A 15,926-nucleotide genomic window follows, 5' to 3' on the forward strand; every position below is an offset into this window, starting at 1 on the left:
TAGTCTCCTTTGTTCAACTGCAACACTGACACCTCCAATCTGCCCTTATCCTTCTCAAATTGCAGATATAAACTTATCATATTATGGTCACTACCTCCTAATGGCTCCTTTACTTCAAGATCACTATCAAATCCTGTTCATTACACAACACTAAATCCAGAATAGCCTTGTCCCTGGTTGGCTCTCATACAAGCTGTTCCAAGAATGCATCCTGTAGACACTCTACAAACTCCCTATCCTGGGGTCCAGCACCAACCTGATTCTCCCAGTTCACCTGCATGTTGAAATCCCCCATAACTACTGTGACATTACCTTTGCCACGGGCCAATGTTAACTCCCTATTCAACTTGCACCCAATATCCATGCTACTGTTTGGTGGCCTGTAGACAACACCCATTAGGGTCTTCTTGCCCTTACTGTTCCTCAGTTCTATCCACACAGACTCTACTTCTCCTGGTCCTATGTCCCCCCTTGCAAAGGACTGAATCTCATTCCTCACCAACAGGGCCACCCCACCCCCTCTGCCCACATTTCTGTCCCTACGATAGCACGTATACCCTTGTACATTCATTTCCCAGGTCTGATCTCCCTGCAGCCATGTCTCCGTTATCCCAACAACATCATAGTTACCTATTCGCACCTGAGCTTCAAGCTCATCTGCCTTATTTCTGACACTTTGTGCATTCAGATATAGAATTTTTAGCCCATTTCTCCTCTCTCTGTTTAAATCGCTGCCTATTGTGCTTAACCCAGCTCCCCGAACTCCCATCGGGCTATACGCCCCTTGAATTTTGTTGTCCTTCCTAAATTTACTTATTCTTTCTGCACATTTAACTCCATGTTCCATCAGACCATCCCTCTGTACATGTGTCCTCCTTATCACTTGTTCCGCCTCACCTTTCTCTACTACACACTTAATATTCCGGAACAGTGTAGTCCCCACCTGTCCTTTGTACTTCATCTCGCTATCCTCTCTCACATTCTGGATTCCTGCCCCCTGCAAACTTAGTTTAAACCCCCCCCCCCCCCCCCGAGAAGCACTAGCAAATTTTCCTGCAAGAATGTTAGTACGGCTCCAGTTCAGGTGTAAACCGTCCCATCGGAACAGATCCCACCTTCCCTGGAACAAAGCTCAATTGTCTAAAAATCTGAAGATATGCAAGAAGATTAGGAAAATCAGGTTGGTGTCGGATCACAAGAGAAGGAATTTGTTGAATGCCTAGGAGATGGGTTTATAGAGGAGCTTGTGTTTAATCCTACTAGGGGAAAGGCTGTCTTAGATTGGGTGTTGTGTAATAACCCAAATCTCATTAGGGAGCTTAACGTAAAGGAACCCTTAGGAGGCAGCAATCATAATATGATTGAATTCATACTGCAATTTGAGATGGAGGAAGAAAAGTCACATGTATCAGTATTTCAATGAAATAAAGGGAACTACAGAGGTACAAAAGAGGAGCTTGCCCAGGTGGATTGAAGGAGGATACTGGTGGAGATGACGGCAGAACAGAGGTGGCTGAAGTTTCTGCGAATAGTTCACAAGGCGCAGGATAGGTATGCCCCACAGAAGATGTTCTCAAATGGCAAGGGTAGGCAACCATGGTTGACAAGGAAACTTAAGGACTGCATAAAAGCCAAGGAAAGGGCATATAAAGTAGCAAAAGTGAGTGGGAAGTTGGATGACTGAGAAGCATTTAAAATCTAACAAAAGGCAACTAAAAGAGCTAGAAGGGAAAAGGAGAAATAAGAGGGCAAACTAACCAAAAAAATAAAGCAAAATAGTAATTTTTTTCCATTATATAAACAGTAAACTGGGAGTGAGAGTTGCTAATAGACAGCTGGAAAATAATGCTAGTGGGATAGTAATAGGGGACAAAGAAATGGCAGATGAACTTAATGGGTATTTTGCAACTGTCTTCACTGTGGAAGACACTAGCAGTGTACCAGAGGTCCGTGAGAGTCAGGGAGTAGGAGTGAATGACATTGCTATAATGAAGGCAAAAGTGCCAGGCAAACTGTTGGGTCTTAAGGTGGATAAGTCACCTGGATCAGAGAGACTACATCTCAGAGTCCTGAAAGAGATTGGTGAAGCAATAATGGATGCACTGGTCATGATTTTTCAGGAATCACTTGATTCTGGCATGGTTCCAGAGGACTGGAAAATTGCAAATGTCCTCCACTCTTTAAGAAGGGAGGAAGGCAAAAGAAAGGAAATTATAGGCCAGTTAGACTGACCTCAGTGGTTGGGAAAGTGTTGGAGTCCATTATTAATGATGAGGTTTCAGTGTACTTGGAGACTAATGATAAAAGTCAAAGTCAGCATGGTTTCTGTAAAGGGATATCTTGCCTGACAAATCTGTTCTTCGAGGAAGTAACCAGCAGGGTGGACAACAGAGAGGCAGTGGATGTAATTTACTTAAAATTTCAAAAGGCATTTGATAAGATGCCACACATGAGGCTTCTTATCAAGATAAAATCCTATGGCATTACAGGAAAGATACTGGCACGGACAGAGGAATGGCTAAAAGGCAGGAGGCAGTGAGGTGGAATAAAGGGGGCCATTTCTGGTTGGCTGACCGTAAATAGTGGTGTACCTCAGGGTTCAGTATTGGGACTGCTGCTTTTCACATTGTTTGTCAATGATACAGATAATGGAATTGATAACTTTGTGGCAGAGTTTGCAGATGATACAAAGATAGGTGCAGGGATAGGTAGTGCTGAGGAAGCAATGCAATTGCAGCGGAACTTAGACAAATTGGAAGAATGGGCAAAAATGTGGCAGATTGTACACAGTGTTGGAAATTGTATGATAATGCAGTTTGGTAAAAGGAACAATAGTGCGGACTACTATCTAAATGGGGAGAAGGTTCAAACATCAGAGGTACAGAGGGACTTTGGAGTCCTCATGCAAGACTCCCAGAAGGTTAATTTACAGGTTGAGTCTGTGGTAAAGAAGGCAAATGCAATGTTAGCATTTATTTCAATTGGAATAGAATATAAAAGCAAGGAGGTAATGCTGAGGCTTTATAAGACACTAGTCAGGCTGCATTTGGAGTATTGTCAACAGTTTTGATCCACATATCTCAGAAAGGATGTGTTGTCATTGGAGACAGTCCAGAGAGGGTTCATTCTGGGAATAAAGGGGTTAACATATGAGGAGTGTCTGACAGCTTTGGGCTTGTACTCACTGGAATTTAGAAAAATATGGGGAGGATCTTATTGAAGCCTACCGAATGTTGAAAGGACTAGATAAGGTGGATGTTAAAAGAAGTAGTAATAGTAGTAGGCCTCCATTAGTCTCGCTAGACCATGGATTTACACCTTGGAAAGTTTCCAGGGTGCAAGCCTGGGCAAGGTTTTTTCTTATGGAAGACCAGCAATTGCCCAAGCTGCAAGTTTCCCCTCTCTGCGCCACCGATGTTGTCCAAGGGAAGGGCATAAGGACACATACAGCTTGGCACCAGTGTCATTGCAGAGCAATGTGTGGTTAAGTGCCTTGTTCAAGGACACACACAGAGCCTCAGCCAAGGCTCAAACTAACAACTTCAGATCACTAGACAAACGCCTTAACCACTTGGCCATGAGCCAACACGAAAAGTAGTGAAACTGTGAAATGCAATGCCACAGACTGTGGTGGAGGCGAAGTCTGTAGATATATCTAAAGCGGGTTGATAGTTTCCTGATTGGTCAGGGCATCAAAGGACATGGCGAAAAGGCAGGTATATGGGGTTGAGTGGGATTGGGATCAGCCATGATAGAATGGCAGAACAGACTCAGTGGGCTGAATGGCCTAATTTGACTCCTAAGTTTTATGGTGTCTAACCATTGAAACAATATTGCAGGTGATATATTCCATGACCAGCAGCCAGGCAGAACCCATCGATGCCCTTGCCCATCCTGTCTGACATTCCTAATCATGATCGTCGCTGATTGGCTGAGAGCTAATGCCTTCATTTATGGTGGGATGTGCTTATTGGTTTAGAATTCCGGAGGTAGATCCTGACTGGATGAAACATCAGCTCCCAGTGACTGGTGTATAGGATGGTGGGTGAGGGGAAGCATCGGCATAGTTTGGGGAAAATGCCTTCAGGCTTGACTTCCAGGTGAGATGTTCTTTGGATACTCTTCCTTTGGAGACCACACCATGGTGCTTTCTTCCCTGCCTTTCCAGCTCCCCCGCTGGGGGAACTGTGAGTACGCTCCAGAATTCAGGTTGATGACACCCAAAGACAGCTCAGAAGGAGGAACAAACAGACTCAACAACTCCACACAAAACCGAAGGGGGCAACCAGAAGGGTGGGAAATGCCACATTGCCTGTAGAATGAAGAGGAGCTTGCAAGGGAACAGTGAGCAAAAGACCAGCTTCCAAGGGAGCTGATCTTCACCCAGTCATTCTCCTCACTCTGCTGGTGACTAACCAAGCAGCCCAGAGGATGAGTAGGCAGAAGGGCCTAGCTGGGAAGAGAGGCTTAAAGTGACCTGGACAGACATGATTAAAGTGAGCATTCTCCATGAATGCCACATGGCTGGGATTCTCAAATCTGATGGGCATTCAGTCTTAAAACATCAATCAGAAGGTGGAAGGTGCAGATCTGTGCCCTGACCATTCAGCTCCTGCTTGGGTCTGGTAATGGCATCCAGAAATAACGCTCGTTTGGATCAATTTACCCTGGGAGCCAGAATCTGTTCCCTTACAAGTTCTGCCCTCCCTACCCTGGAGTCCAGAAACATAGAAACATAGGAAACCTACAGCACAATACAGGCCCTTCAGCCGACAAGGTTGTGCCAAGCATGTCCCTACCCTAGAAATTACTAGGATTACCCATAGCCCTCTATCTTTCTAAGCTCCATGTACCTATCCAAAAGTCTCTTAAAAGGCCCTATCGTATCCGCCTCCACCACCGTTGCCAGCAGCCCATTACACATACTCACCACTCTCTGAGTAAAAAACTTACCCCTGACATCTCTTCTGTACCTACTCCCCAGCACCTTAAACCTGTGTCCTCTTGTGGCAACTATTTCAACCCTGGGAAAAAGCCTCTGACTATCCACACAATCTTATACACCTCTGTCAGGTCACCTCTCATCCTCCGTCACTCCAAGGAGAAAAGGCCGAGTTCACTCAACCTATTCTCATAAGGCACGCTCCCCAATCCAGGCAACATCCTTGTAAGTCTCCTCTGCACCCTTTCTATAGCTTCCATATCCTTCCTGTAATGAGGCAACCAAAACTGAGCATAGTACTCTAAGTGGGGTCTGACCAGGGTCCTATATAGCTGCAACATTACCTCTGGGCTCCTAAATTCAATTCCACGATTGATGAAGGACAACACACCATATGCCTTCTTAACCACAGAGTCAACCTGCGTAGCAGCTTTGAGTGTCCTATGGACTCAGACCCCAAGATCCCTCTGATCCTCCACACTGCCAAGAGTCTTACCATTAATACTATATTCTGACATCATATTTGTAATTTACTTTTTTATTGAAGTTCATCATCAAACAAACATTTCCATAAGATGTATTTCAGACATTGTACATATATATCATATAATCATATATATCACAAATCTCCACAAAGTATTTATCTGTGGTACACACTTATAGAAAAGAGTGGAAAGAAAAAACAAGCAAAAGGAAAGAACTATGTACAAGTTTGGAGTGATTTTTTTTACAACATATTCATTGATTTGTGAGAATAAAATCAGGCCTATGAGGTATTATGTAGTTAAACAATTTTTCCCAGTATGAATCAAATTGTTCCAGCTTATGATTAACAGATGCTGTTATCTTCTCCATTTTGTAAATGTCCATTGTAATTTCCATTCATGCATTTAAAGTTGGGCTCTCCTGTGATAACCATTTCCTAGTGAGAGTCTTTTTACCAACCACCAACAGTATATTCATTAAATATTTATCTCTTTTCAACCATTCTTGAGGTATATACCCAAAATATATCGTCTTACTCTCTAAGAGTATTTCACATTTAAAGATGTCTTGTAGGGCATTGTGTATCCCCCTCCAATAGTCTTTGATAACAGGGCAGTCTCAAAAAATATGATAATGATTTGCATTTTGATTTCCACAATTTCTCCAGCAAACAGGAAGGTTACTAACATAATAGGATTTCTGAGAGGGTGTAATAAAATATCTTATCAAGTGTTTCCATCCAAACTCCCTCCATTTCTGTGAACTGGTACACTTCCATTGATACCTCCATATTATTGTCCATTCGTCCGCAGATATCATTATCCCTCCTTCCTTCTCCCATTTTGATTTAATGTATGAAGTTGAATGTGTTTTAAGATTTGACAAACCCTTATACATGCTTGAAATGATTCTACTACCGTTATATGAATTATATGCTTTTCTAAATAGCTCTATCAAGCATGAACTTGCCTTGGTTACATTTTTAATCGTCCTATTAACATATTGTCACATCTGCAAATACCGATAAAAATCTTGTTTTTCTAATAATTGTTTCTCTTTAAGCATTTCAAAACTGAACAGTGTTCCTTCTTTCATTATGTTGCAAAGAACTGTTATTCCTTTAGCTGTCCAGTCCTTAAATCTAACATCCAGTTTATTTGGTGTAAAATCCGAGTCATATGCACACCATTTAAGAATTGCAATATCTCCCTCTAGATTATATTCTTTTATAGTAGTTTTCCACATTTTAAGAGTCAATTTCACCCATGGGTTATCAATAGTATTTATGTACCTTTGCAGGTTGTTATCAGCCAAAATTGCTTGTATGGGGATGGGAAGTACCCGCTCCTCAATGTTTTTCCATTGAGCATCATATGATGGGTTGCACCAACATATCACAGCTCTCAACCGTGCTGCAAAATAATAATCTCTAAGAGAAGGTAGGCCTCATCCCCCCTTTTCCTTTGCTAATTGCAAAGTTTTGAGACGAACTCTAGGCCTTTTACCCTGCCAAATATACCTTGATAACATCTTGTTCCATTCATTGAATTGATTTTGATTAATCTCTATTGGTAGGGTCTGAAGGAGATATAACAGTCTGGGCAGTATATTCATTTTAATAGACTCAATCCTTGAACTGAGACTGAAAAAAGGAATCAGGTTCCATCTTGCCATATCTTCCTTAATTTTTTTATATAAAGGCTGATAATTGCATTCTGATAATTTTGCCAAATCTTTTGGCATAATGATGCCCGAATATTTGAAAGACTCTGTTTGCCGTGCCCAGGGATATCTACTTTCGATTTCTCTTGGTGGGCTATAGTAATATGAAAGTAATTGGGTTTTATCTATGTTGATCTTGTATCCTGATAATTGACCATATTGTTCAAAGGATTGCATCAATTTAGGTAAAGAGTATGTTGGTTGCCCTAGATAGATCAAAATGTCATCCGCGTAACAAACCAATCTATGCTCTGTCCCTTTAATAGTAATTCCCCTGATATCTTCATTTTGTCTGATGTATTGAGATAATGGTTCCAGATATAATGCAAAGAGTAGCGGTGGCTATGCACAACACTGTCTCGTGCCCCTTTCTAGGGTAAGACTATTTGATAAATATCCATTGATTTTAATCCTAGCAGTAGGGTTGTCGTATAGTGTCTGTATAGTTTTAATAATTGTGTCTTGGAAACCAAATCTATGTAAAACTCTGTAAAGAAAATTCCAATTAACCAAATCAAATGCCTTTTCAGTGTCCATGCTTATCACTATTGCTTCGATTTTAGTTTTTTGTATATGATCCAGAATGTGAAGTGTCCTTCGTATATTGTCTTGTGTTTGGCGTTGTTGTATAAAACCTGTCTGATTGTTACGTATCAGTACGGGTAGAAACTCCTCTAATCGTTTGGCCATGATGAAGGTAAATAATCTGTAATCTACATTAAGAATGGATATTGGTCTAAATGACCCGCATTCCATTTTATCCTTGCCTTCTTTCAGTATAGCTGAGATTATCGCTTCCTTCCAACTGGGTGGCATTTGTGCCTTCTTTAGAGCCCAGTTGAGTGTGGGGAGTAAAACAGGAATTAACTCATTTTTAAATTCTTTGTACCACTCTGCCGTATACCCATCTGATCCTGGTGACTTGCTTAATTTAAGCCTACTAATTGCAGCTTTTAATTCAACTTCAGTTATGTCAGCAGTCATCGTTCTATTTTGTTCTTCGCTTAAAGTGGGAAACTCTAGAGAATTCAAAAAGGTGTCAATTTAGGTTATGCATCCCCCTGGAACTTTGGAATATAGAGTTTTGTAAAACACTTCAAAAGCTTCTTGAATTTCACTTAGCTTATTTTTTTATCATTTTCGTACTTGGGTCCCTAATTCTATGAATTGTATTTTCTGCTATCTTTTATTTTCCAGTTTCCACACCAGTATTTTCATAGACTTTGATCCACTTTCATAATGTCTCTGTTTCAGAAACATTAATTTTTTCTTGATTTCTTGCATAGCCAAACTATTAATTTATTCCTAATTTTTTAAATTTTCTCTAATGTATCCTGTACCAAATTCAATTTGTGTTTTTTTCTAGTTCCTTCAGCCAATTTTGTGATTCCTCTAATGTTTTACTCCTTATTTTTTTCCTATGTGAAGATATCACTATAATTTTCCCTCTTAAGACAGCCTTCAGAGGATCCAATAAAATGGGAGGTGAAACCTCTCCATTATCATTGAGTTCTAAGTAAAGACCAATTTCTTTTTTAATTTGTCCCTTAAAGTACGGATCATTGAGTAGACTTGAATTTAGTTTCCAAATAGTATTATTTGGTTGTAGATCAAAATCAACAGATAAATATATAGGTGCATGGTCACTTACATCTATTGTCCCAATTCCACAGGTGTTTATTTTGTCTTTGTCTTTTCCAAATGTTATGAAATAGTCTATTCATGTATAGACAGAATGGGGAGCAGAATAATGAGTGTAATCCCTTCTGTTGGGGAAAAGGTCCCTCCATATATCAATTAAACCAACATCCTCAAAAAGTGTATTAACTTTCTTATGTAAGGATTTTGTTTCATAGGGTTTTCTATTGGAAGAGTCTGACTTTGGTTGTAATTGTAAATTTAAGTCTCCACTACATATCAGGAGACCTTCTGTTTCCGCTACCATAATATCAGTAATTTTCTGAAAGAAACCAATATCACTTCCCGGGGTGCATATATATTCAACAGAGTAACTGAATTTCCATCTATATTCCCACTTACAAGAATATATCTGCCCTCCTTATCTCCCATTTTAAAAACTTTTTCAAAATTTAACTTACTTGAGATAAATATAGCAACTCCTCTCCTATGTCCTGATCTATACAAGGACAAAAACAAATTAGTGAAGCCCATTCTCTTTAGTTTTCTATGCTCATTATCACTTAAGTGAGTTTCCTGTAAAATACTACATGGGCTTGTTCTTTTTTCATTTTGGATGGAATTCTATTACATTTGATTGGATTTAATAGCCCATTGACATTAAAAGAAATGAATTTTACTTTGTCTTTAGCCACCTGTATTTATCTGTCAATGTATCATTGAAAGTAGAACATAGAACATACAATAGTACAGCACATTACAGGCGCTTTGGCCCACAATGAAGTGCTGACCCTTAAACCCTGCCTCCCTTATAATCCCCCACCTTAAATTCCTCCATATACCTGTCTGGTAGTCTCTTAAATTTCACTAGTGTATCTGCCTCCACCACTGACTCGGGCAGTGCATTCCACACACCAACCACTCTGAGTGAAAAACCTTCCACTAATATTCCCCTTGAACTTCCCTCCCCTTACCTTAAATCCATGTCCTCTTGTACTGAGCAATGGTGCCCTGGGGAAGAGGTGCTGGCTATCCACTCTATCTATTCCTCTTAATATTTTGTACACCTCTATCATGTCTCCTCTCATCCTCCTTCTCTCCAAAGAGTAAAGACCTAGCTCCCTTAATCTCTGATTATAATCCATACTCTCTAAACCAGGCAGCATCCTGGTAAATCTCCTCTGTACCCTTTCCAATGCTTCCACATCCTTCCTATAGTGAGACGACCAGAACTGGACACAGTTCTCCATGTGTGGTCTAACCAGAGTTTTATAGAGCTGCATCATTACATCGCGTCTCTTAAACTCTATCCCTCGACTTATGAAAGCTAACACCCCATAAGCTTTCTTAACTACCCTATCTACCTCTGAGGCAACTTTCAGGGATTTGTGGACATGTACCCCCAGATCCCTCTGCTCTTCCACACTACCAAGTATCCTGCCATTTACTTTGTATTCTGCCTTGGAGTTTGTCCTTCAAAAGTGTACCACCTCACACTTATAACCATATAACCATATAACAATCACAGCACGGAAACAGGCCATTCCGGCCCTCCTAGTCCGTGCCGAACTCTTAATCTCACCTAGTCCCACCTACCCGCACTCAGCCCATAACCCTCCACTCCTTTCCTATCCATATACCTATCCAATTTTACCTTAAATGACACAACTGATCTGGCCTCTACTACTTCTACAGGAAGCTCATTCCACACAGCTATCACTCTCTGAGTAAAGAAATACCCCCTCGTGTTTCCCTTAAACTTTTGCCCCCTAACTCTCAAATCATGTCCTCTCGTTTGAATCTCCCCTACTCTCAATGGAAACAGCCTATTCACGTCAACTCTATCTATCCCTCTCAACATTTTAAATACCTCGATCAAATCCCCCCTCAACCTTCTACGCTCCAATGAATAGAGACCTAACTTGTTCAACCTTTCTCTGTAACTTAAGTGCTGAAACCCTGGTAACATCCTAGTAAATCGTCTCTGCACTCTCTCTAATTTATTGATATCTTTCCTATAATTCGGTGACCAGAACTGTACACAATATTCCAAATTTGGCCTTACCAATGCCTTGTACAATTTTAACATTACATCCCAACTTCTGTACTCAATGCTCTGATTTATAAAGGCCAGCGTTCCAAAAGCCTTCTTCACCACCCTATCTACATGAGACTCCACCTTCAGGGAACTATGCACTGTTATTCCTAGATCTCTCTGTTCCACTGCATTCCTCAATGCCCTACCATTTACCCTGTATGTTCTATTTGGATTATTCCTGCCAAAATGTAGAACCTCACACTTCTCAGCATTAAACTCCATCTGCCAACGTTCAGCCCATTCTTCTAACCGGCATAAATCTCCCTGCAAGCTTTGAAAACCCACCTCATTATCCACAACACCTCCTACCTTAGTATCATCAGCATACTTACTAATCCAATTTACCACCCCATCATCCAGATCATTTATGTATATTACAAACAACATTGGGCCCAAAACAGATCCCTGAGGCACCCCGCTAGTCACCGGCCTCCATCCCGATAAACAATTATCCACCACTACTCTCTGGCATCTCCCATCTAGCCACTGTTGAATCCATTTTATTACTCCAGCACTAATACCTAACGACTGAACCTTCTTAACTAACCTTCCATGTGGAACTTTGTCAAAGGCCTTGCTGAAGTCCATATAGACTACATCCACTGCCTTACCCTCGTCAACATTCCTCGTAACTACTTCAAAAAATTCAATAAGGTTTGTCAAACATGACCTTCCACGCACAAATCCATGCTGGCTACTCCTAATCAGATCCTGTCTATCCAGATAATTATAAATACTATCTCTAAGAATACTTTCCATTAATTTACCCACCACTGATGTCAAACTGACAGGTCTATAATTGCCAGGCTTACTTCTAGAACCCTTTTTAAACAATGGAACCACATGAGCAATACGCCAATCCTCCGGCACAATCCCTGTTTCTAATGACATCTGAAAGATCTCCGTCAGAGCTCCTGCTATCTCTACACAAACTTCCCTCAAGGTCCTGGGGAATATCCGGTCAGGACCCGGAGATTTATCCACTTTTAAATTTCTTAAATTTAAAATCTCCGAATTGAAATCCATCTGCCACTTCTCAGCCCACTTCTGCATCCTATCAATGTCTCTCTGCAATCTTCAACAATCCTCTACACTATCTGCAACACCACCAACCTTTGTGTCGTCTGCAAACTTGCCAACCCACCCTTCTACCCCCACATCCAGGTCGTTAATAAAAATCACAAAAAGTAGAGGTCCCAGAACAGATGCTTGTGGGACACCAGTAGTCACAACCCTCCAATCCGAATGTACTCCCTCCACCATGACCCTCTGCCTTCTTCAGCCAAGCCAATTCTGAATCCACCTGGCCAAACTTCCCTGAATCCCATGCCTTCAGACTTTCTGAATAAGCCTATCGTGTGGAACCTTGTCAAATGCCTTACTAAAATCCATGTAGGTTACATCCACTGCACTACCCTCATCTATATGCCTGGTCACCTCCTCAAAGAACTCTATCAGGCTTGTTAGACATGATCTGCCCTTCACAAAGCCATGCTGACTGTCCATGATCAGACCATGATTCTCTAAATGCCCATAGATCCTATCTCTAAGAATCTTTTCCAACAGCTTTCCCACCACAGACGTAAGGCTCACTGGTTTATAATTACCCGGACTATCCCTACTACCTTTTTTGAACCAGGGGACAACATTCGCCTCCCTCCAATCCTCCGGTACCATTCCCATGGACAACGAGGACATAAAGATCCTAGCCAGAGGCTCAGCAATCTCTTCCCTCGCCTTGTGGAGCAGCCTGAGGAATATTCCCTTAGGCCCTGGGGACTTAACCGTCCTAATGTATTTTAACAATTCCAACACCTCATCTCCCATAATATCAACATGCTCCAGAACATCAACCTCACTCATATTGTCCTCACCGTCATCAAGTTCCCTCTCATTGGTGAATACCGAAGAGAAGTATTCATTGAGGACCTCGCTCGCTTCCACAGCCTCCAGGCACATCTTCCCACCTTTATCTCTAATCGGTCCTACCTTCACTCCTGTCATCCTTTTGTTCTTCACATAACTGAAGAATGCCTTGGGGTTTTCCTTTACCCTACTCGCCAAGGCCTTCTCATGCCCAATTCTTGCTCTTCTCAGCCCCTTCTTAAGCTCCTTTCTTGCTACCCTATATTCCTCAATAGACCCATCTGATCCTTGCTTCCTAAACCTCATGTATGCTGCCTTCTTCCACCTGACTAGATTTTCCACCTCACTTGTCACCCATGGTTCCTTCACCCTACCAGTCTTTATCTTCCTCACCGGGACAAATTTATCCTTAACATCCTGCAAGAGATCCTTAAACATCGACCACATGTCCATAGCACATTTCCCTGCAAAGACATCATCCCAATTCACATCTGCAAGTTCTAGCCTTATAGCCTTATAATTTGCTCTTCCCCAATTAAAATTTTCCCTGTCCTCTCTGATTCTATCCTTTTCCATGATAATGCTAAAGGCCAGTGAGCGGTGATCACTGTCCCCCAGATGCTCACCCACTGACAGATCTGTGACCTGACCCGGTTCGTTATCTAATACTAGATCTAGTATGGCAATCTCCTTAGTCGGCCTGTCAACATACTGTGACAAGTATCTGTCCTGGACACACTTAACAAATTCTGCCCCATCTAAACCCTTGGAACTAATCAAGTGCTAATCAATATTAGGGAAGTTAAAGTCACCCATGATAACCACCCTGTTATTTTTGCACCTTTCCAAAATCTGCTTCCCAATCTGCTCCTCGGTATCTCTGCTGCTACCAGGGGCCTATAGAATACCCCCAGTAGAGTAACTGCTCCCTTCCTGTTCCTGACTTCCACCCATACTGACTCAAAAGAGGATCCTGCTACATTACCCACCCTTTCTGTAGCTGTAATAGTATCCCTGACCAGTAATGCCACCCCTCCTCCCCTCTCTCCCCCCTCTCTATCCCTTTAAAAGCACTGAAATCCAGGAATATTGAGAATCCATTCCTGCCCTGGTGCCAGCCAACTCTCCGTAATGGCCACTACATCATAATTCCATGTATGTATCCAAGCTCTCAGTTCATCACCTTTGTTCCTGATGCTTCTTGCATTGAAGTACACACACTTTAGCCCTTCTACCTTACTACCTTTACACCCTTTATTCTGCTTCTCTTTCCTCAAAGCCTCTCTATATGTTAGATCTGGCTTTACTCCATGCACTTCTTTCACTGTTCTATCGCTCTGGGTCCCATTCCCTTTGCAAATTAGTTTAAACCCTCCCGAACCATGCTAGCAAACCTACCTGCAAGGATATTGCTCCCCCTCAAGTTCAGGTGCAACCCATCCAATCTGTACAGGTCCCACCTTGCCCAGAAGAGATCCCAATGATCCAAAAATCTAAAACCCTGCCCCCTGCACCAACTCCTCAGCCATGCATTCAACTGCCATCTCCTCCAATTCTTACCATCACTATCACATAGCACTGGCAGCAATCCTGAGAACGCCACCCTTGAGGTCCTGTTCTTCAGCCTTCTGCCTCGTTCCTGAAACTCACACTTCAGGACCTCATCCCTCTTCCTGCCTATGTCATTGGTACCAACATGTATCACGACTTCTGGTTGCTTTCCCTCTCGTACCAGGATGTCATGCACCTGGTCAGAGACATCCTGGACCCTGGCACTCAGGAGGCAACAAATCATGCGGGTTTCCTTCTCACGTCCACAAAATCTCCTGTCTGCTCCCCTGACTATAGAGTCTCCAATGACGACAGCTCTCCTCTTCTCCGTCCTATCTTTCTGCACCACAGGGTCAGACTCAGTGCCAGAGGCCCTGCCACCGTGGCTCACACCTGGTCGGTCGTCCTCACCAACAGCATCCAGGACGGTAAACTTATTATTCAGGGGAATGGCTACAGGGGTGCTCTGCACTACCTGTCTACTCTCCTTCACTTTCCCCCCTCGGACTGTCACCCAACGACCTGCTTCCTGCAGCCTAGGTGTGACTACCCCCCTGTAGCTCTCATCTATGACTGCCTCATTCTCCCTTATGAGTCAAAGGTCATCCAGCTGCTGCTCCAGATTCCTCACACGGTCTTCCAGATCGCCCAGCGGCATGCACTTCTGGCAGATGTGACTCTGCAGGAGAGGGGAGTTCCCCCAAGACTGCCACATCTCACAGGAGAGGCACATCACTGTCTCAGGAGGCATTGTAAAGACTAACTGGGAACAAGCTCGTCCTCCACCTCTTCTCGTCGAAGCCTCTCAAGTCAAAGCCTCAAAGCTCCACTCACTCACTGGCCGCTTTCCACAGGCTGCTCCACTTGAGGTAACCCTCTATTTATTTGTTGGAGCTTTTCAAACTGCTTGGTCACCTGACCTCAATTGCCCAATCAGCTGCTTTCTGCTGAGTCTGAGCTATTCAAATCTTGATTGACTTGATTGCACAGTCCAACTGCCAAAACTGCCAGATTCTCTCCAGTCAAAGCTTCAAAGCTCCACTCCTTCACTGGCCCACTCACTCAATGGCCGCTTTCCACAGCAGAATAAAACTTAATCGATCTGCTCCCTGAACAAATAAGAACCAAGAAACGCAAATAATAACAAAAAAAGGCAACGAAGGTGTGATTCCAAGGCTGAGGTCTCTAGTAGATGACCCAGGGTTGAGCTAGAGGAAATGTCTAGCTGCAGGGGATAACCCCTCCTACTTGTGAGTTGAGGGCCCCCAATGCAGTATCTATAAAAGTCAGTGAACAAATCCATTACACAGAAAAGATTTCCCTGTGTACTCCTCCTATATATACTCCTCCTCTCTCTCTCTCTATATATATATATATATGTGTATATATATATATACACTCACACACACACACACACACACACACACACATATATACATATACATACACATACACACATATATATATTCTCAATTTTGGTGGGGAAAAAGGAGTAAGTAAGCGAATAAAGAAGAATAACTGAGTAATATAAAATCCACATTATAATAAGTATTTCTCGAGATAGGTATATCACCGTCTACTTTTGCTTCCGTTTAGCTTCTCAACATTTTTAAAGTTAGCCAA

The sequence above is a fragment of the Hemitrygon akajei genome, chromosome 14, assembly GCF_048418815.1.
Source record: "Hemitrygon akajei chromosome 14, sHemAka1.3, whole genome shotgun sequence".
NCBI lineage: Eukaryota > Metazoa > Chordata > Chondrichthyes > Myliobatiformes > Dasyatidae > Hemitrygon > Hemitrygon akajei.